The sequence below is a fragment of the Cyanistes caeruleus genome, unplaced genomic scaffold (assembly GCF_971803275.1).
Source record: "Cyanistes caeruleus unplaced genomic scaffold, bCyaCae1.hap1.1 HAP1_SCAFFOLD_87, whole genome shotgun sequence".
Taxonomy (NCBI): domain Eukaryota; kingdom Metazoa; phylum Chordata; class Aves; order Passeriformes; family Paridae; genus Cyanistes; species Cyanistes caeruleus.
The window spans coordinates 714,853-735,391 of NW_028255892.1; the positions used below are offsets into that span (position 1 = coordinate 714,853).

The following is a 20,539-nucleotide window of genomic DNA, read 5'->3' on the forward strand; positions in this document are numbered from 1 at the left end:
TGGGGGTGTTGGCTCTGTTATCAGTCCCTCTGGCGCTGGAAAATGCCGCTGCCCAGGCTGGGCTCCCGGTAGTCCAGGGGTGCTCCCGGTGCTCCCCCGAGTCCCCAGTCCAGAGCAGCTTCGATTCGTTTCAGGAAAAGGGAAAGAAAACAGTCCAGGAAGACCTCTCTGCTCCGGCTAGCTGGAAAGCCAAGGCGATCTGTGTCTTGTTGTCTGTCTGTGCTGTAGTCAAAACTCCCGATGCGGGGGGAGCAAGTGCAGTCTGATAACAGCCTTGGTGCTTCTTTTCCACTCACTTTTACTCTCAGATGGAATTTTAAGAATACAGAACATGTGTCTGGGTTAGGTGGACGAATGGGGATACAATTTAACATCATAATCAACCCAGGACAACCTGGCACAGGCATTGCCCTCCTGGCCAGGGCACAGCCCACCCAAACAGCCCCTGGCAAGGAATCAGCCTTCCAGCTGCAGGGCACAAGGACACTGCAAGCACAGACAGCAGCACCCTCAGCACCAGCAACTCCAGCCCTTGATGGACACGCATTCTTAGCGGTGGCACAGCTCCCATTCCACCAGGGACCCACCACACTGCAGCCCTTGGGAACATCCAGGGTGGGGCTGGATCCAGAGGAGACCTTTCCTGATGGACACAGGGGCCTCTCCATCCACTCGGAATCTTACACCTAAAGGTGCTAGGGAATATATAAATTATTAAGACACTAAGTGGGAAAGATGAGTGGGTGTGTTTTATTCAGGCACTATTAGCAGATATGGGGGATGGGTTTAAAATGCAGGGATTTTTCTTTGCTCACAATTGTGATTCTAATTTACTGGGAAGGGATTTGATGGCTAAATGGGGAATGCAAATTAATGTTGCAAAAGGTGATACAGAGGCTGGTTCTGTTGTCCCTCTGTGTCAAATGTCTAGCAGAGCCAAGGCTGAAGTGAACCCACAAGTGTGGGCAGCCCCAGGGAAATTGGCAAAATTAGATATGGAGCCTCTCCAAATTTCCCTGAAGCAACCAGGACAAGAGGTGTCCAAAAGCAATCCCCTGTTCCAAGGGAGGGAAGGAAGGGCTCACAGCCTGTCTGGGAGTCCTGCTCAAGGCACGGCTTGGGGAGCCAGGGATGGCTCCCTAGAATGCTCCTATCCTGCCAAACAAGAAATCCAATGGAATCCACAGAATGCTGCAGGACCCAAGAAGAAGAAATGAGATGATGAAACCGAGGCGCCCCACACTCTCAGATCCTTACACCAGCCTCAACCAGGTGCCCTCCTCACACTGCTGCCATTCACAACTTGATGCAAAAGATGCTTTCTGGGGATCTGCCCACTCACAGAGGATGCAAACACAATTCTGCCTTGGGCTGGCAACAAGAGGTAGAAGGGAAAATGCTCAAGACATGGACGGTCCTTCTGCAGGGATGCACGGAAGCACCGGCCTGATTGGGGCAAGCCTTGCAGGAAATATCAAAGGAATTGACCTCACCCCCAGGGACTGGCTTAATGCAGGATGTGGATGACTTGATCCAGTCAGAAAAACAAGGAGAAGAGGTAGAGGACGCCTCTGTGAAATGGCTTCATTTTCAGGCTAAAAAGCAGCTTTGAGTATCTGAAAAAAAAGAAAGGGCAAATGGTAGAGAAAATGGTTAAATATTTGGGACCTATGTTGATGGAAGTTTTGTCTTGTATTGACCCTGAGAGGGTTCAGGGAATCTCAGAAATAATGTGACCCAGGACTAAAATGGAGCTGGAACAATTCCTACAAATAACAGGGAATTGCAGGAGCTGGATTGAGGATTCTCTTTTCTAGCCAGAACATTCTGTGACTTCTTTAGCCCCAGATAGTCTCAATGTTATGGTGTAGATATAAGAAAGAGAACAAAACTTAACAAAATGAAAATAATAAAATGATTGATGCCCCAGCCATGGCTCTTCCAGACTCAGAAATCTGAATTGGAAGGGAATATTAAACAGGCCACCCCTGAGCCTGCACTGAAGGCAACGCAGCAGCAGCCAGGGCTCCCCAGCGGGGGAAGCCCCTGCGCCTGCCCACAGATCCTCTGCTCAAATCCTCGGCCTGGCCACCCTCCTTTGCCATCTCCAGCCACTGCGGGACAATCCTTGCTCTCACTCTTGCACCTTCAGGCCTTTCTGTGCCTGCCCTCGCCACAGCTGCTGGGGAAGGCACCGGGACAATTCCACTCTGCCTCTCAATGACACTCACACTCTGCCCTGCCTGGGATTAGCTGCTGGAAAAATAGACCAACTTGAAAATGGCTTCAAATCTTATTTCTCTGCTCACAATTGGTTTGCCTTTGGGGAAAGGAATTTTAATCTTTCTTTTCCACCACTCAGCAGAGATGAAATTAACATCTCCACAGACTGGGAATAGCCCAAAAGATTCCCCCTAAGATAACGACCATCAACAAAACATCAACACCCAGCAGCAAACATCAACCAACATCTACCCCAGACACTGCCCCAGGCACAGCTGGAGACACCTGGTCTGGCAAAGGCTGAGCAGGAAATCCAGGAGTGCCCACCTAATTCCCATCACAGGCACAGAAATCCGGGGGCAACAGGAAGCCAAATCCTAACAACTCCACACCTTCAAACCAATGAACATTAAACCAATGGATTTCTATGGGTTCAGAATGTATAAAGTTTTGGAAAAATCTAGTAAATTCCCATGTCATGGAATGATTTTCTCTGCACACCCAGCCTAAGTGTGGATTTAATGATTCCTGTTGCACATTCTGGCCAGAATCACGTTGTGCCTTGACTCTCTAACACTAAAGACATTGCAGGAGAGTTTTTGATTTTCCCAAAGTTTCCGTGAAAGGATTACACCATTAGAAATTTTTTTTTGTAATAATCCTGATTTTATATTGTCAGTTCAGTTTGGGCCAAGGTAGGGAGAATCAATTTTTAGGCCGAGAGAGAAGTAGGAAAAATTCGATTGCCTTGAAAATTTTTTGGGAATGTTTGTGCCTGGCTCATAGTTATGGCAAAAATTCTGTATGGGTTTTTGGATGTTCACTTTTAGGCTGTTTCTGAAAAACTAGAAGAGCTTTAAAGGTGACCCTTTATCTCATAAACACTTATTAGAGTACTGTAAAATAAAATAAACCAAAACAAAACACAAACACATTGTGAGGCTGGCACGTGTGAGTCATCCCATGTCTGCCCTGGAAGAGAAGCTTTGTTCCAGGCAGCCAGGAGAGGAGCTTTAAAAATGCAAATTAACACTGATGGGCCAAAGCCTGCACAATGGCCCAGGGGCTTCCTGCCTGCAGGAGGAATTGGGCTGATTCCCTTTGCCCCTCAGCCCAAGCTCTGCCTGCTTGCACAGATGGAATTTGCACAGATAAAGGCACAGCCCATTGTGAGGATATCTGACTCTGCAGCAGAAATTGGTTCAGCTGCAAAGGAAAACAGAAAATGGAGAATGTTGTGAAAACTTCACTAAAACAAGTGAGGGAGAATCATCCCTGTCCCCACTCCAACATGTGCTGTCTCTGTCTATGTTATATAGGGTGTATCAGACCACTGGGGTTTATTTGCTACCACAAGTTCAGGGAAATCAGTTGGGAATCCAAGTATGTGATGATTTAATGAGAGAAAAGCTGACAATTGATGCAGCCCTGGCTGGAGGGAGCACCCAGAAATGGGGAAAAGATGAACGGCCACCAGAACAAATCCTGCAACACCACGGACCAGACCCTGGGAACCCTGATGAATTCATAGCAGGTACCAGAGAAACCATTTGTCATTTCATTGGGATAATTAGATTACAGGATGCCATTGAAATAATAACCAACCAGACAGCTCCAGCTCCTGACCTTCCTCCCAACCAATCCACTCAGATGAGGAACACAACATTTCACCATGGGATGGGATCACATTATCTATTAGCAGAAGGAGACAGAATTTCTGGAAAAGTAAATGACTCAAACTGTGGTTGAAAAATAGATGAGAACAGATACCAAAGGAAACAAGAAAGCAGCTCATGAACCAGACTGTTGTGAATTCATGTTGTAAATATTGGCTTTTCACAATTATTCTGATAAATATATTATATGCTTTCACTATATTCTTTTCTCTCTTAGCAAGTTATAGGCTTTAGATAGGAATTCTGAATGGTAAGGATATATGTCATCTGGAGAAGGCAAGATAACTCCAACAAGCAAGACAATGGGAGGATCAAGCTGTGGAAAACAGGCTATTATCAGCAGCAGGAAATGGAGAGCAAACTGTTACCAAAAAGCCAGTACCAGGACGTTGGCAAGGGGGAAAGATATGAAGCCCATCTGCTCTCTGAGGACGTATAAGGGGCCTGGACTCTTATCAACAAGTGACCATCTGCAGCAGAAAGGAAACCAAAAACTCTGAAATAATGCTGACCAGCTAGACCAGCAAAAATTATGCTGACCAACAGAAAATAAAATTGAAAAAAAACATGATCCAAGAAGGTGGAACCAGGGAGGGGATATGCTTGAATATGCATTAACCTCTCGCAGCAAGGATGGGATAAAAAGGACACTCCTGAAATACCAGGTGTGCTCTTGGCAGCGCACCAAGGCACCCGGCCGTATCTCTTTGCTTTTCTTTATGTCTCTTATTGTCTTTATTAAACATTTTTAAAATTTTACAGGAGTGAACTTCGTTTTTCACATAAATTGGGGGCTCATCCGGGATTAAGCACCTCGCCCCGGGGAAACCAGGAGATTCCAGGTGGAGGACGGCGCCTCCTTGCCAGTTTTGGTAATCCGCTTTGGCTCTTCTGGTGTCATCGGTGGTAGCAGGGCAACACCCGGAGGACAAGAGAGAGACAAGTAAAGCAAAGAAAAATAAAAAAAAAAAAATAAAAAATAAAGGTAATAAAGCGCTCCTTCAAAATCCCATAATCTTTCAGGACCTGAACAGGAATTGGTAAGTACTGATCAGGGTGGGTGGAAACAGGGGGATGAATGTGTGTGAATGAGACGCAAGCTGGTTACCCCAGACCTGCGGAGCGAGAGCGGAGTCCATAGTACCGTGGTTCCTATCTTTCGCGAGAAAATACGCCGGGAATTGGACGAAGCAAAAGAAAAAGGAATGAGAGAATCCCCCCGGGGTTTCTGAGACTGGGGTCTCAGGGAGGGGTTGAACCCCTGGAAAGGAAGGAGTCGGGAGTTCTCCTGAGTCCAGTGTACTAGGAGACGGGACAAAAAGGGGATAAAAAATAATAAATCCCCGGGAATATTGCCAGGTTGAGGGTGCAAACCACGGGAAGTGTGGGATACAGTACCCAAGAAAATCTGGGGGGGTTGGCCAACAACATTGAAGGTACTTTATTATTGTATTGTCTTGGTGTGAGTGAAAAATGAGTGAGAAAAACCTATTAAAGAAATGAGAATGCATGTGTGAATGAGAGATTGTGTATAACTGTATCTTGAAGAAGGGGGAAGGTGGACTGTAACAAGAGCATTGAAAGAAGGATTTGGGGTTTGTTGCTTTTGTTGGTGGTGCTGTGAAGGGTAATTAGTGTTTTAAAGAAGTGAACTTGTGGTTTGTTTTTTTTTTTTTAAGGGAGTTAAAATAGGTATTTTAAAGAAGTGAACTGGTGTTTTAAAGGAGTGAAATTGGTATTCTAAAATAGTACAATTGGTGTTCTAAATAGTGGTGCTTAAAGGAGTAGGTTGAAACAGAGAACACTTGGAAAAATGGGACAGAGAACCAGTAAGCTGGCCTTAAGAGAAAAAAGAATTAATAAAATACCAGAGGATATACCTCAAGATAGTCCCCTCGGGACCAAGCTAGCAAATTGGGATTCAGATCCTGATACAAAGGGGAAAGACAAAGTAAAAATGATCCAATTTTGCATGAAGGAGTGGGTAAAAAAGGAAATTAGACCTGATCATGTTTACTGGCCAAAATACGGGTCCTGTGAGGCTTGGATCTGCCAGGCTCTAAATATATTTGTGAATTCAAAAGAGCCATTTAATCCAGAAGAAAGAGAATATGCCTCTTGCTGGCTAGGAAACACAGAACCTCTGGGAGCCAGAGTTTTTAAAGTATCTAAAACTCCAGAGGTTGAGCAAAGAGAAAATAAAAAAAAATGGGACCCCCTGAATGCTTTACCTCCACCGCTGGCACAGGGAGCCCCCCCGCTGCAGCCAGCCGCAGGGTTCCCCAGCCTCCGGGAATTCCTCCGCCTCCAATGGCGCTGGGAATCCTCCCACCCCCGCTGATGCTGGGAATTCCACCCGTCCCGGGAACTCCTGCTCCCCCCTTCGAACAGGGGAGTGTGCTGGGTGTCCCGACTCTGGCTTCTGCTCCACCCGCCCTGGCGGCCCCGGCTTCATTGCCGAGCTTCAGCATCCCTGCCCTGGCAGCCCCGGCTTCATTGCCAGGCTCCAGCATCCCTGCCCTGGCAGCCCCGGCTTCACTGCCAGGCTCCAGCATCCCTGCCCTGGCAGCCCCGGCTTCACTGCCGGACCCCAGCACTCCGGCTACAGCAGCCCCGGCTTCACTGCCGGACACCAGCACTCCGGCTGCAACAGCTCCGGCTTCACTGCCGGACACCAGCAGCTCGGCACAGGCGGACCTGGCTTCACTGCCAGGCCCTGCCCTCACTCCTTCTGCACTAGGGATTCCAGCTTCCCTGCCGGGCTCTGTTTCTGCCTCTTTTCCTTTGGAGGGTTCAGCGCCTGCCGCCCAGATAACATCTCTTCTTAATGAAGGGGCACCATATCAGAACACAAGGGGAGCAATTAAAGCTCAAAAGCAGCCTGATAATCTCTATGTTACCAACACTAATACAAAACAAGGGAAGGGGGGTGTAAAAACAGATAGACAGGGAGAGTGGAACCAAGAAATCAATTTATTCCCATTACGAGAAGTACCTATGGGGGGAGTCCAGGGGGGAACGGGATTTGTGAATGCTCCTTTGACTTCTACAGAAGTTAGGAATTTCAAAAAGGAGATTAAAGGGCTATTAGAAGACCCTATAGGTACAGCTGAACAATTAGATCAATTCCTAGGGCCCAATATTTTCACTTGGGAAGAAATGCAATCAATAATGAAAATAATGTTTTCCCAAGAGGAAAGAGATATGATTAGAACTGCTGGGATAAAAATATGGGAAAGAGAAAACCAACAAGGCCCACCAGGAGAACAGAAATTGCCAACTGCACCTCCTGATTGGAACCAGAATGATGAAGTTGGGAGGGGAAGTATGAATGATTATCGTAATTTGATAATCAAAGGGATAAAGGAGGGAGCGCCCCGAGGGCAAAATGTTAGAAAAGCCTTTGAGGGACAACAGGGAAAAGAGGAAACCCCAACTGAATGGCTGGAAAGGCTCCGAAAAAATATGAAACAATACTCTGGAATAGACCCTGAGTCCCTAGCAGGACAAGCCCTGCTAAGGGTTAATTTTGTCACCCGAGCATGGCCAGATATTAGGAAAAAACTAGAAAAATTGGAGGACTGGCATGACAAACCCTTAAATGATTTATTAAGAGAAGCTCAAAGGGTTTATGTACGGAGAGATGAAGAAAAAGCTAAAGTGGAAGCAAAAATCATGATAGCCACTATGAGGGAAAACACCTTCCAGAAAAATCTGAATCAAAAACCCTCAGGAATTCCTCCTAAACACTCAGGGGCTAGAAGTGGGGAAAAGGGAAGAAATAAAAATCCAGCACAATCAAAATTCCCGGGACAACCCAGGAATACCTGTTTTTATTGCAAAAAGGAAGGGCATTTTAAACGAGAATGCCCTCACTTAAGGAGGGATCTAAAGATATTTCAAGAGACACCTCCAGAGGAAGAATAGGGAAGTCAGGGGCTCTATTATTTTTGGGGGGACAAATACCATCTGGAGCCTTTGATAACTTTAAAAGTGGGCCCCCAAGAGGAGAAATTAGAATTTATAGTTGATACTGGGGCAGAAAGGACTTATGCTGTTAATATTCCAAAGGGATGTGATATAAGTAATGATACTGTAAAAGTAACAGGGGCAAAAGGGGAAGGGTTTAAAGTTCCTGTCATTAAAAATGTGGTCATAGAAGGAGAAACAAAAATAGGAATAGGAGATGTTTTACTAGTTCCTGGGGCTGGCAGCAACTTATTGGGAAGGGATTTACAGATACAATTAGGAATTGGGGTTATCCCAGAAGAAGGTAAAATGACAGCCAAAGTGTTAAAACTTGGCCAGGAAGATGAAGAACAAATTAACAAAGAGGTTTGGGCTGGAAAAGGAAATAGGGGTGGATTGAATATTGACCCCATAAGGGTCACTATTGAAAGGGAAGAATGTCCCATACGTGTACGTCAGTATCCTATTTCTTTGGAGGGGAGAGAAGGCTTAAAGCCAGTCATAGAAGAATTGATAAAGGATGGGACATTGGAACCTTGCAAATCTTCTCATAACACCCCTATACTCCCAGTAAAGAAACCTGATGGAAATTACAGATTAGTGCAGGATTTAAGGGAGGTTAATAAAAGAACACGAGCCAGTTACCCTGTGGTTCCTAATCCTTATACTCTTTTAAGTAAAGTCCCACCTCAACATCAGTGGTTCAGTGTGGTGGATCTTAAAGATGCTTTCTGGGCCTGCCCACTGGCAGAAGAAAGCCGAGATATTTTTGCCTTTGAATGGGAAGATCCAAATACCGGGAGAAAGCAACAATTAAGATGGACAAAATTATCACAAGGATTCACAGAGTCCCCAAATCTATTCGGGCAAGCCTTAGAAGAGATACTACAAACTTTCCCCACTCCTGTAGGAATACAAATCATCCAATATGTGGATGATCTCCTAATATCAGGAGAAATAGAAGCTGAAGTTAGAGAAGCTACTATAAAACTTCTGAATTTTCTTGGGGAAAAGGGACTCAGAGTATCAAAAGGAAAGTTACAGTTTGTGGAATCGGAGGTAAAATATCTTGGTCACCTGATAAGCAAAGGTAGCAGGAAATTAAATCCTGAAAGAATTGCAGGGATCCTATCCCTTCCTCCTCCCTCTTCAAAGAAAGAGGTTAGGAAACTGCTAGGACTACTGGGATACTGTAGATTGTGGATTGAAGGATACACACAAGCAGTAGAATTTTTGTATGAGAAATTGACAGGAGGGGACAATATAATATGGACTAAAGATGATGATGATGATAAATTAGAACAATTGAAATTGAAACTAGCCTCAGTACCAGCCCTAAGCCTACCCTCCTTAGAAAAACCCTTTCATTTATATGTTAATGTGGAAAACGGAGTAGCTCACAGGGTTTTAGTTCAAGAATGGGGGGGGGGGGGGTGAAGAAACCAATAGCCTTTCTATCCAAATTATTGGATCCAGTGAGCCATGGCTGGCCAGTATGTATTCAGGCAATAGCAGCTACTGCTATTTTGGTGGAAGAAAGCCGTAAGCTCACCTTTGGAAGTAAATTAATTGTATGCACTCCTCATGCTGTTCGAAATGTGCTAAATCAAAAAGCTGAGAAAGGGTTAACAGACTCCAGGATGTTAAAATATGAAGCAATCTTAATTGACAATAATGATTTGACAATAGAAACAAGCAGGAGTCTCAATCCGGCCCAATTCCTGTATGGGGAACCAAAAGATGATTTGGTACATAATTGTCTGGAAATTATACAATGCCAAACTAAAGTTCGGGAAGATTTAGCAGAACAAGCCCTTTTGGAGGGAAAAAAAAAATATATGTTGATGGTTCATCCAGATGCTTGCAAGGAAAAAGAATGTCGGGATATGCTGTAGTTGATGGGGAAAATATGCAGACCATCGAAAAAGGAAGTCTACCCTCAAACTGGTCTGCTCAATCTTGTGAATTATATGCTTTAAAAAGAGCACTGGAGCATTTAGCACATAAAAAGGGGACAATCTATACTGATTCAAAGTATGCCTTTGGAGTAATTCATACCTTTGGGAAAATTTGGGAAGAAAGGGGGTTACTAAACTCAAAAGGGAAAGGACTAGTACATGAGGGACTTATTTTAGAAGTTTTAGAAGCGTTAAAACTGCCTGAGGAGATAGCTGTAGTACATATCAAAGGACACCAAAAGGGAATGACACCTGAAATAAGAGGGAATAACTTGGCGGATCAGGAGGCTAAAGAGGCGGCAGAAAATGGGGACAAACGAGTAATGTTAATTTTAACCCCAGACAGGGAAGAATTGGAAATCCCTAAATTTAATGAGAAAGAAAAAAAAGAATTACTCAAGATAGGGGGAGAACGGGATCAGTCTGGAAAGTGGAAACTCCCTGATGGGAGACAGTTACTTAATAAACCACTCACCAGGAAAATATTAGAAGATATGCATCAGAAAACTCATTGGGGTACTCAGGCTTTGTGTGATCACTTTCTAAGGGATTTTGGATGTATTGGAATTTTTGGGGTAGCAAAACAAATAACTGAAAACTGCATAACTTGCCAAAAGGTAAATAGAAAAATAATGAGAAAAACACCATTGGGTGGCCGTGAATTAGCCTTACGGCCATTCCAAAGTATTCAAGTGGATTTTACTGAACTTACCCAAGTCCAAAAATGGAAGTTCCTATTGGTAATAGTAGACCACTTAACTCACTGGGTGGAAGCTATTCCCGCTGCCAGGGCCACAGCTAATGTGGTGTGTAAAACTCTTTTGGAACAGATTATTCCCAGGTATGGAATGATTAATAAAATAGACTCAGATAGAGGAACACATTTTACATCTAAAGTCTTACAGCAAATAACCCAAACCTTGGGAATAAAATGGGAATTGCATACCCCCTGGCACCCACAAAGTTCAGGCCGGGTGGAAAGAATGAATCAAACTTTAAAGAAGACCTTAACAAAATTAATGATTGAAACCCAGATGTCCTGGGTAAAATGTTTACCCCTGGCTCTATTAAGGGTTCGAACACAACCCAGGTCAGACCTGGGAGTGTCACCCTATGAAATGATGTTTGGACTACCCTTCCTTACCACCCGACATGAAACCGCCACTTATGAAGTAGGAGAAGTAAGTGTCAGAAAATATGTCACCACAATTGCTAAAACACTTGAAAACTTAAGGCTAAAAGGAATGATCCCTCAAACCACCCCTTTGGAGTTCAAAATTCATAATATTCATCCAGGAGAATGGGTACTGGTAAAGACATGGAAGGAACAATCTTTAACTCCTCAATGGGAAGGTCCTTTTCAGGTACTGCTGACAACGGAGGCTGCAATCCGGACCAGGGAACGAGGGTGGATCCACGCCAGTAGAATCAAGGGACCTGTGAAGAAACCTGAGGAGTGGACTGTAACTTCTGAACCGGGTGATACCAAATTGACTCTAAAGCGGGGGCTGGGCGGTAATGAACTGGGACAATCCACAGGATCTAAGGGATGAGCAAAGAATCACGTCTAATTGGGAAGTGAGACCAAGCCTGTATCAGTGGTTTCAAGTCCTGCCTGGACAAGTTCTGAGACACCTTCGATATCCACCTTGGGGAGGAATACTCCCACTCCAAACAGGAGGATCGGGGCTGTTTCGGTCGGGAAATCCTCATATTTTTGCTTTGGCCTGTGATCTGTATAAAGAAGGGGGAGAATTACAACTTCCATTAGTGCCACACCATATACCTTGTCTAAATCATCCCAATACGGGACATGCTAGCTGGGTTAAATATAAGTGTTTAATTTGTGGGAAAAATTGGTATTGCAGCTCACACAATCAGCGTTCTTGTTGTAGGGAGTGTCGAGCACAAAATCGATCCTCTGTCCAAACGGAATTGCAGGCAACTGAAATAATAACTCTGCTCTGTGGATGGGAATTACTGGTGCCTGTTGAGTGGGAAATACCTGAGGAACAGTGGAATACTACTGTTAAAAGGTGTCAAAAGAGATTTGCTTGGAAATTACAAAAGAGGAAGTGACAAGGAAATAGGGGGCAAGACCAGATTGGCCTCTATAACTCGCCACCAAGAAGAATATAAAACACCTGCTGTGAGCTGCAACCTCATAGGCAGGATGGGTGGGGGTGTAAGCCATACTGGACCCCTATTATTCCTTCTTCTGTCACTTATCCTTCTCCCTTTTGGGACACCAGCAAAGCCATGTTACAAATGCTATCGAAAACTGTACATGGAAAGACGCCGGGGTTTCTTTCTTATTACCCACACCAATATCAATAGTCACTGCTATAACCCATCCAAGTTAAGTACCTGTATACATAAAGAAGAAAAATATTGGATCACAGAAAACTTAGGAGTCAGTGGTACTAGATTGGGAAGCACTTGCCCAAAAGGGGAAAAATGGATTTGTTTCACGGGGGCGGTCAAGGGAAAGACCCAAGATTTGATAAAAGAACAAGTGATAAGAAAAAACATAAAACCAACACAGCAACCTAAACCTAACTTAACCTCACGTCAGGACTTGTATGCAAGGCTCAAACAGCAATTAAAAGGAGAAATAGATATCTCAAGACTAGGAAAAAACCTGTTTGTGGATTTAGGGGAAAGGATAAGTAAAGAACTTAACATAACGAACTGTTGGGTCTGTGGAGGAGCTTTAATGACAGAGGAATGGCCATGGAAAGGCAGTAGCATAGGCCCGGTGGAACTCCTTAAGTGGAACCGGACCAATATAAGAGGGGGGACTCGACCAGAAGGATGGATTCTAAGTTCAACAGTGATAGGGGAGGAATGTTTGTGGCGAACTGCTAAGGAATTTATTAAAGAAATAGGGAAAACTCCCTGTAAAAGGTATAAGGTTAGCAATGGAACTTCTACATGGTGGATCCCAGAGGAACCAACTCTGTATTGGACTCAAGGAAAAGTAAAAGAAAAGAATTGTGTTTATGATAATCGAACCACACTCTTCAGATGTAATGGTAAAGGGAAAAATCCTTACTCTGGAATCCCAGAAATATCTGAATTTTGGGAAAATATAAATCAACAGAAAAATGACTATTGGAAGGCACCAGATGGCTTACTTTGGATATGTGGGAAAAGGGCATACCCAAAGCTCCCTTCACAATGGAAAGGGAGTTGTACTCTGGGAATCATTCAGCCAGGATTCTTCCTTTTGCCAGGACCAGATGGAGATCAATTGGGAGTGCCGGTTTATGAGGACCTAAAAAGAAATAAAAGGGAATTGTTTGGAGGACCTCAAAAATGGGGAGATGAGGAATGGCCCCCTGAACGCATACTAGAAACATATGGACCAGCTACTTGGGCACAAGATGGAAGCTGGGGATATCAAACCCCAATTTACATGCTAAATCGCATTATAAGACTCCAAGCTGTGGTAGAAATCATAACCAATGAAACAGCTGGGGCTATGGAATTAATAGTCAGTCAGCAACGCCAAGCCAGAGCTGCAATATATCAGAATAGACTGGCTTTGGACTATCTATTGGCTGAAGAAGGGGGTGTTTGCGGGAAATTTAATACATCAGATTGTTGTTTGCAAATTGATGACAATGGAAATGCCATTCTAGATATCGCCAAGAACATCAGAAAAATAGCCCATGTGCCAGTCCAAAAATGGGAGTCAATGATGACCACTAATTGGTGGGATAACCTGTTGGGGACAGAATGGTGGAAGAAGCTAGGTTTCTTCCTCCTATGCGCTACAGCTAGTTTAATATTCCTTCCTTGTCTAATCCCCTGTTTCATCCAACTAATCACCAAAGTGGTGCAGGGCATGCAAATAGTAGCAATGCCTACAGAACCAAAATTGGCCACATCTGGAACGGCACAAAAAATCATGGTATTAAGAAAACAAAATAATGTGAAAGATCCATTGGAAGAAGCTAAACTGATTTGTGAGAAAAATGAACGAGTGCTAGAAGCTAGAAAACAAGAATTATTGCTCAAGCCAAATGATTTATAAAAAAAATAAAAGGAGGGCTTGTTGTGAATTCATGTTGTAAATATTGGCTTTTCACAATTATTCTGATAAATATATTATATGCTTTTACTATATTCTTTTCTCTCTTAGCAAGTTATAGGCTCAGATAGGAATTCTGAATGGTAAGGATATGTCTCATCTGGAGAAGGCAAGGTAACTCCAACAGGCAAGACAATGGGAGGATCAAGCTGTGGAAAACAGGCTATTATCAGCAGCAGGAAATGGAGAGCAAACTGTTACCAAAAAGCCGGTACCAGGACGTTGGCAAGGGGGAAAGATATGAAGCCCATCTGCTCTCTGAGGACGTATAAGGGGCCTGGACCCTTATCAACAAGTGACCATCTGCAGCAGAAAGGAAATCAAAAACGCCAAAATAATGCTGACCAGCTAGACCAGCAAAAATTATGCTGACCAACAGAAAATAAAATTGAAAAAAACCATGATCCAAGAAGGTGGAACCAGGGAGGGGACATGCTTGAATATGCATTAACCTCTCGCAGCAAGGATGGGATAAAAAGGACACTCCTGAGATACCAGGTGTGCTCTTGGCAGCGCTCCAAGGCACCCGGCCGTATCTCTTTGCTTTTCTTTATGTCTCTTATTGTCTTTATTAAACATTTTTAAAATTTTACAGGAGTGAACTTCGTTTTTCACACAGACCAAATGAGGAAAGGATGGGAATGGGAAACGTTTTTGTGCTTCCCTGGCAGACCATGGGTTAAACAAATGCCAGACAGAGCTGTCCCCCTTCAAATCTACACCCCAAAAATCCTGTAACTCAGGGATTCCTCCCAGAAAAAAATCTGCTAGGATCTCCCCAAATTGAGTGAAAGGGGGGATGGGACCCCCAGACGGAGCAGGAGGGGCCTGGAACCCCCAAATCCAAGCACGGGGGAGGAGGCTGGAGATTGGAGGGACGATTGGGAAGGGGAAAGAGTGGGAAAAAGAGAGGGCTGGGACCCCCAAAGCGTGGGGGAGGGTGCTGGGAAACCCAAATTGCAGTGTGAGGGGGCAATGGATTGGGGGAAGGAGGAGAAAGGGGGAGAGGAGAGGGAAAGGTGGGGCTGGGATGAAAGAAACGTGGTTCCCTGTCCCGCAGCACTCGATCCCTGGAGCGATTCCCTGCGGCTTGTGGGGAGGAAGATCTGCACTGGGGGGTCCCCAAGCCCCCTGCCCATCCCAGCGTGTCCATCTCGCTGGTGCCCTCCAGCTCCCAGCCCGGCCCCGGCCGCCTGCTCTGCTCCCTGATGGATTTCTCCCCTGCCCACATCCAGCTGAGCTGCTCCCAGGGCCAGCAGCAGCAGCTCTCGGGCCACTGCCGTGCTCCCCAGCGGGGACTGGAGCCAGCAGCTCCTGGTGCTGCTGGAAACCGCCCCCGGCAATGCGGGCTCAGCTCCAGCTGCCAGGTGGAGCACGGCAGCCTGGAGCACCCCTGAGCCGGCACTGGGGCACGGCCCGGCCCCCACAGCGCCGGGGGCAGGGGCTGGCAGGACACGGAGGGGATTTGGGGCTCCTGGGCTTAACTGGCAGCCCCTCCTTGAGAACCCCTCTCCCCCTGGCCCAGCTCCCCTCATCCCCCTCTCCCAGCCCTTTCCCACCGGCTCCCGGCCCCGCTCCGCTCACCCCAGAGCTCCTCGCCAGCAGCCGAGAGATGGAGGAGGAGGAGGGCAAGGAGGGGAAAGCGGAGGAGCGGGAGGAAGAGGAGGGGTAGAGGAGGAGCAGGAACTGCAAGAGGAGCAGCAGAGGAGGCCCCATGAAACAAAGAAATTAAGAATTAAGAAGAAATGTTTAAAAGGGGTGTCTGACAAAAAACCAGACCCTGACACCCTAATCCACAAGAACAGGAAAAAGAGTCAGACTGCAAGATAAGATAAGGAGCTGGAATACACAAACAAGATGCAAAGACAAAGGCACCACAGGATAAAGGAGATTCCTGGACCCTAAGCCGGAGGAAACGGATTTGAAGTCCCCCTCCCCAAAAAAAAGCGGCCAAAGGACTGAAAGGGGCACAGGGCTAATTTTAATATGAAGTGAAGACAGGCGGGGTTAGGAAATTAATATGTATTAGCCGTATCGTGTAAACCTGCTCTGTAAAGGATAAAAAGGGAAAACCCAATCAAAAAGGTGTGCATGCTTTTGGAGGAGATATCCCCCATGCACCTCAGCGCTGAATAAATTCATACCTGCTCTTATAACTACTCTGTGAGTTATAGAGTTCCTTTTATTCCGCAAATCACCCAGGTGCGTCCATCGCTCTCTGGATCTGCAGCCCCTTCGCGCCGGGAGCATCGGGCCCCGCAGCCCGCAGCTCACCGGGGACGGGAACCTCGCCCCGAAGGTCTTGGGCCGTCCTGGCAGGATTTGTTTACAGGGGAAAGGATATTTGGAGCTCACTCGAAGTAGCTTTGGGGACCCCTGTTCCTTTTTCTGGGCACGGGCCGGGCAGAGCGATGTCTGGATCTTGCAGGACTCCAAAGCTGAGCTGAGATGCCCGGTACCGGCAGGGGGAGGGGAGCAGCGAAAAGGGGGGAGCCCCGGGAGTCCCGGAGCCTGAAATGGGGGCCTGGAGATGGGGGACCCCGAGAGCCGGGAGTGAGGGGAGCCTGGAGAAGGGGCAGCCCGGAGAAGGGATGAGCCTGCAGAGGGGGAAGCCCTGGGACACCAAAGTGGGGACCCCAGGAAAGGGAAACCTCAGGGAGGGATTTTTTCCTCTCAGTCCTGATGCTTTGGAGATTTTCATGGACACAAGACACCTGAAGACTTCTAGAGATGGACTTGGGCAGGAGGAACCCTGAATCCTAGGTGGTCACCCCTTTTTTTCCCCCCAAACCAGACTTCTCATGCCCAAGCATTAGACAAATGGAGGAGAAGAAGGCAGAGAGGAAGATGCTCTGGGACCCCCAGGCAACAACAGTCAGTACAACAGTGGAGGCAAAAGCATTATCAGCAAATCCATCTGCCCAGAGGGCAGAACTGGTTGCCTTAACCAGAACACTAGAATTAAGTGAAGGGAAAATGGCAAACATATGGACTGGCACAAAGTATGCTTTTGGAGAACTGCATGTACACAGAGCACTGGGGAAAGAAAGAGGACTGCTGTCTCCTCAAGGCACACACATTAAACATCAAGATGCAGTCCTGCAATCAATAAAAGCAGTACAAAAGCCTGAGCAAGTAGCAATCATGCACTGCAAAGCTCACCAATCAGGAAACTCCAAAAATCATGAGGGAAATCAGAAAACAGACTGGACAGCCCGACAAGCTGCTCGAGAAGTGCAAACTGCAATGGCATTGATACCTTTAAAAACTAATGTATCTCAATTCAATTTACCCCCAGAACCAAAATATTCAATAGAGGATGAGAAATTGGGACACTCACTGAATGCACAGAAGAATTCAGAAGGGTGATATGTGACTACACAGGGACAAGTAGTGGTACCCCCCTTGATAATGAGAGAACTTCTACAAATTAAACATAACAAATGTCATTGGAGTCAGAGGCATTGGTGAAATTGTTAAAACAAAATTTAATTTCAGTACGGATGTTAACAATGGCAAAATCAGTAATGTCAAATTGTGAAATTTGCTTAAAGAACAATCCAGTGGCTAGATGACAGGCACAATTATGGAAAATTCGGGTAGGAGTAGAATGAGGAGATTATTGGCAAGTAGATTTTGTAGAATTACCAAGAACTCAAGGATACAAATATCTATTGGGAGGGGTTGACACATTTTCAGGATGGCCAGAAGCTCTTCCTTGTCACACAAATCAAGCAAAGGAGACAGTCAAGTGGTTACTGCAAGAAATCATTCCAAGATTTGGGGTGCCTCTAGGAATATCATCAGATAGGGGCCACATTTCACAGCCACAGCAGTGAGGGAGGTGAGTAGGTTGCTGGGAATAGCTTGGCATCTCCATACACCATGGAGACCCCAATCCAGTGGACAGGTAGAGAGGATGAATCAGACATTGAAGAGGCAAATCAGCAAAAGATGCCAAGAGGCTAAATTGCAGTAGCCACAAGCTTTACCAATAGCACTGCTGAGGATTCGGATAAAGCCTAGAAGCGGGATGTCAGTCAGTCCTTATGAGATATTGGATGGGAAACCATATGAATGCCCTGAACCTAATCCAAATGTACATGTTACAGGGAAGCAAGAGGTGTAGAATTATGTTCTGTCTCTTGGGAAAGCTTGAGCTCGACTTCGGAGCACCCTTGTGTGGAACAGGCCGCTGACTCTTGAGAATCCAGTTCATGACATCCCCCCGGGAGATGAAGTGTACGGTAAAAGCTGGAAGGAAGAACCATTAAAAGAAAGGTGGAATGGACCCTATCAGGTACTGTTAACTACCTTGACAGCAGTCAAAGGAGCTGGACTGGATCCCTGCATACATTACACCAGGGTGAAGAAGGTTTCCCCTGCACTGTGGACTGCACAAACTGTAGGGCCAACAAAGCTGCAGATAAAGCGGGTTTGATTGTTTCAAATGTCTAGGTTGCTAGTGACTGTATTGGTGATTATTTCATGGCCTTTAGGGCCATCAGCAGGAATCAATGTTACCTTGGGATGTGAAATGCAAAAGGATCAGCTGACAACTCTTCATTTTAGAATGAAGAGGGATGTGGGGGTGCAGCCAGAACCACAAGTGATAAAAGTCTCTCATACTATTCAGGCAGAAAATTGGATGATTGGATTAATTCAAGATTTTGCCAACATGCAAAACATCAGCAAAATAACTGCCTGTCTGCCAATACCAAAGGCAGCAGGAGACCAAATAAATTGGGGAATTATAACATCCAAATTACCTGAAATACAAAAGAATAAAAATGAAAATGTGAGCTGTGTATTGCAAATAGATTACGAGAACCCAAATAAGACAGTGTTTGAAAATGCTGTGAAGCCAAAGTATTCATCTCTATGTGATTGTCATGAAAATGGAGGAAAGTATGAACCAAAACTAGGCTGGTATGGGGGATTAAGGAATTATGGATGGTGTTATGAAGATAGCAACGGTCATTAAAGAAAAGATTCCAGTATCGAAGTGGAAGTGTGAAGGACAGGAAGGAAAGATCGGGCTGAAGCTTGGGACAGTGCATGGTCAATGAGTGGGCTTCAGAAATTCCAATCTATGGCAGATAGCCCTTGGTGCATTAAGTCGGAAGGCTCTGAAAGTGAAACAGATCCAGGGGTATGGAACACTGCAACCAGCAGTAGAATGGAGGCAGACAAAGTGAATTGGTGGGTATGGAACAAAATTTAGGACTGTACTTCCGATGATGAAGAAATAAAACAAATGCCACCACTTGTGGTAGCTCTGCAAATTGGATGTGCCTGCAGAGGAATCAAACAAGGTGAAATAAATGACAAGATAGGACAAGTGATCCAAAAGATAATATGCAAGAATGCTTGGTATTAGGGATGGTCTAGCAAACTGAAATGTTTATGGTAACAGGAACTGGTACTTGGGGTCTCCAAGATACCCACCCAGAGATAAGATTCGGACATGTTCACGCAAGGATGAGGTAACTCTCATGAAGCAATATAGATAAAGTTAATGAAAATTTTGTAATGAAGCAATATCGATAGGGTTGTTACATTGATTACTGCTACAGCTGAAATTGTAGAAATATGTGCACTTTGGACAAAGATGATGGAGCTAGATTTGGGTTGCTGATACCCCCAGTTGCTGCACGCTTCAATAAAGCACCTGCATATAATCAGACTGTGATTATGTGTGTTCCTAAACGCTAACAAAGACAGATCAAAAATTTCCAAAACACCAAAAATCTGGTATCCCTACAAAATAGAAAGATTCTGCCCCCACAAAAAAAAAAATAAAACTCCAACATTTAGCCCAATAAAGCTCAGATACACCGAGATTCAGCCCCGTGAAGATCGTGCATCTCCCTGCCCGGGCACTCGCTGCATGGGGGGTGAGGGGGGCAATGAGGCCGGGCCGGAGCAGGGGGTGCCTGAGAGAGGCCCCGAGCCCGGCAGAAGCCCCTGCACAGCCATGCAAGTGGCTCCTGGCCGGACTCGGGGATCCCCCTGGCCATCCCCGCTGGAGCAGCCTGGTCCTGAGGGACTCTGGCCCCTGCGAGGGACCCCAGGCTGCAGCAGGACAAGGATTCCTGGCCCTCAGGGGGAGGCAGTGACATGAGCTGACTGTGACCCCCATCCCTGTGCCTCTGGGCGGGGAGGGGGACGGAGAGGGGCACAAAGTTAAGCCCGGGAAGGAGGGACAGCTGGGGGGAAGATGGATTTCCGTAAGAATTACTTTGCTTCTCGTTTTCTTGTTCTGACATGTTGGATAATAAATTCAATTTAATTTCCCCAAGTTAGGTGTGCTGTGCCCGTGACCAAGGATTGAACTGTCCCCACCCTCATCCAGACCCCCGAGCCTTTCCTTGGGTGTTCTGCTCCCCGCCCGGGACGGGAAGGAGAGTCACAGAGTTTTGGCCTCGCTCCGGCATGCCCTGCTCCATCCCGGACTCACCCCCAGCTCGCAGCGCCCTCAGCTCCCGGGCACCCCGAGCTCCCGGCGCTTCAGCGCAGCGGCGCTTCCTTGGCCTCCTGCCCGGGCCGGGCCCAGCGCCGGGGCCGCTCCTCAGCCCAGGGGGCCGAGAAATGGCGGAGCGCAGCCCAAGGCAGGC

At 46.1% G+C, this 20,539-nt stretch overlaps 1 protein-coding gene across 1 annotated transcript in view; it reads right to left on the reverse strand.

The window, feature by feature from the left end:
- LOC147646666 (uncharacterized) overlaps window positions 1-20,539 on the reverse strand; it is a 713,664-nt gene that overhangs the window by 641,309 nt on the left and 51,816 nt on the right. The window lies entirely within an intron of this gene.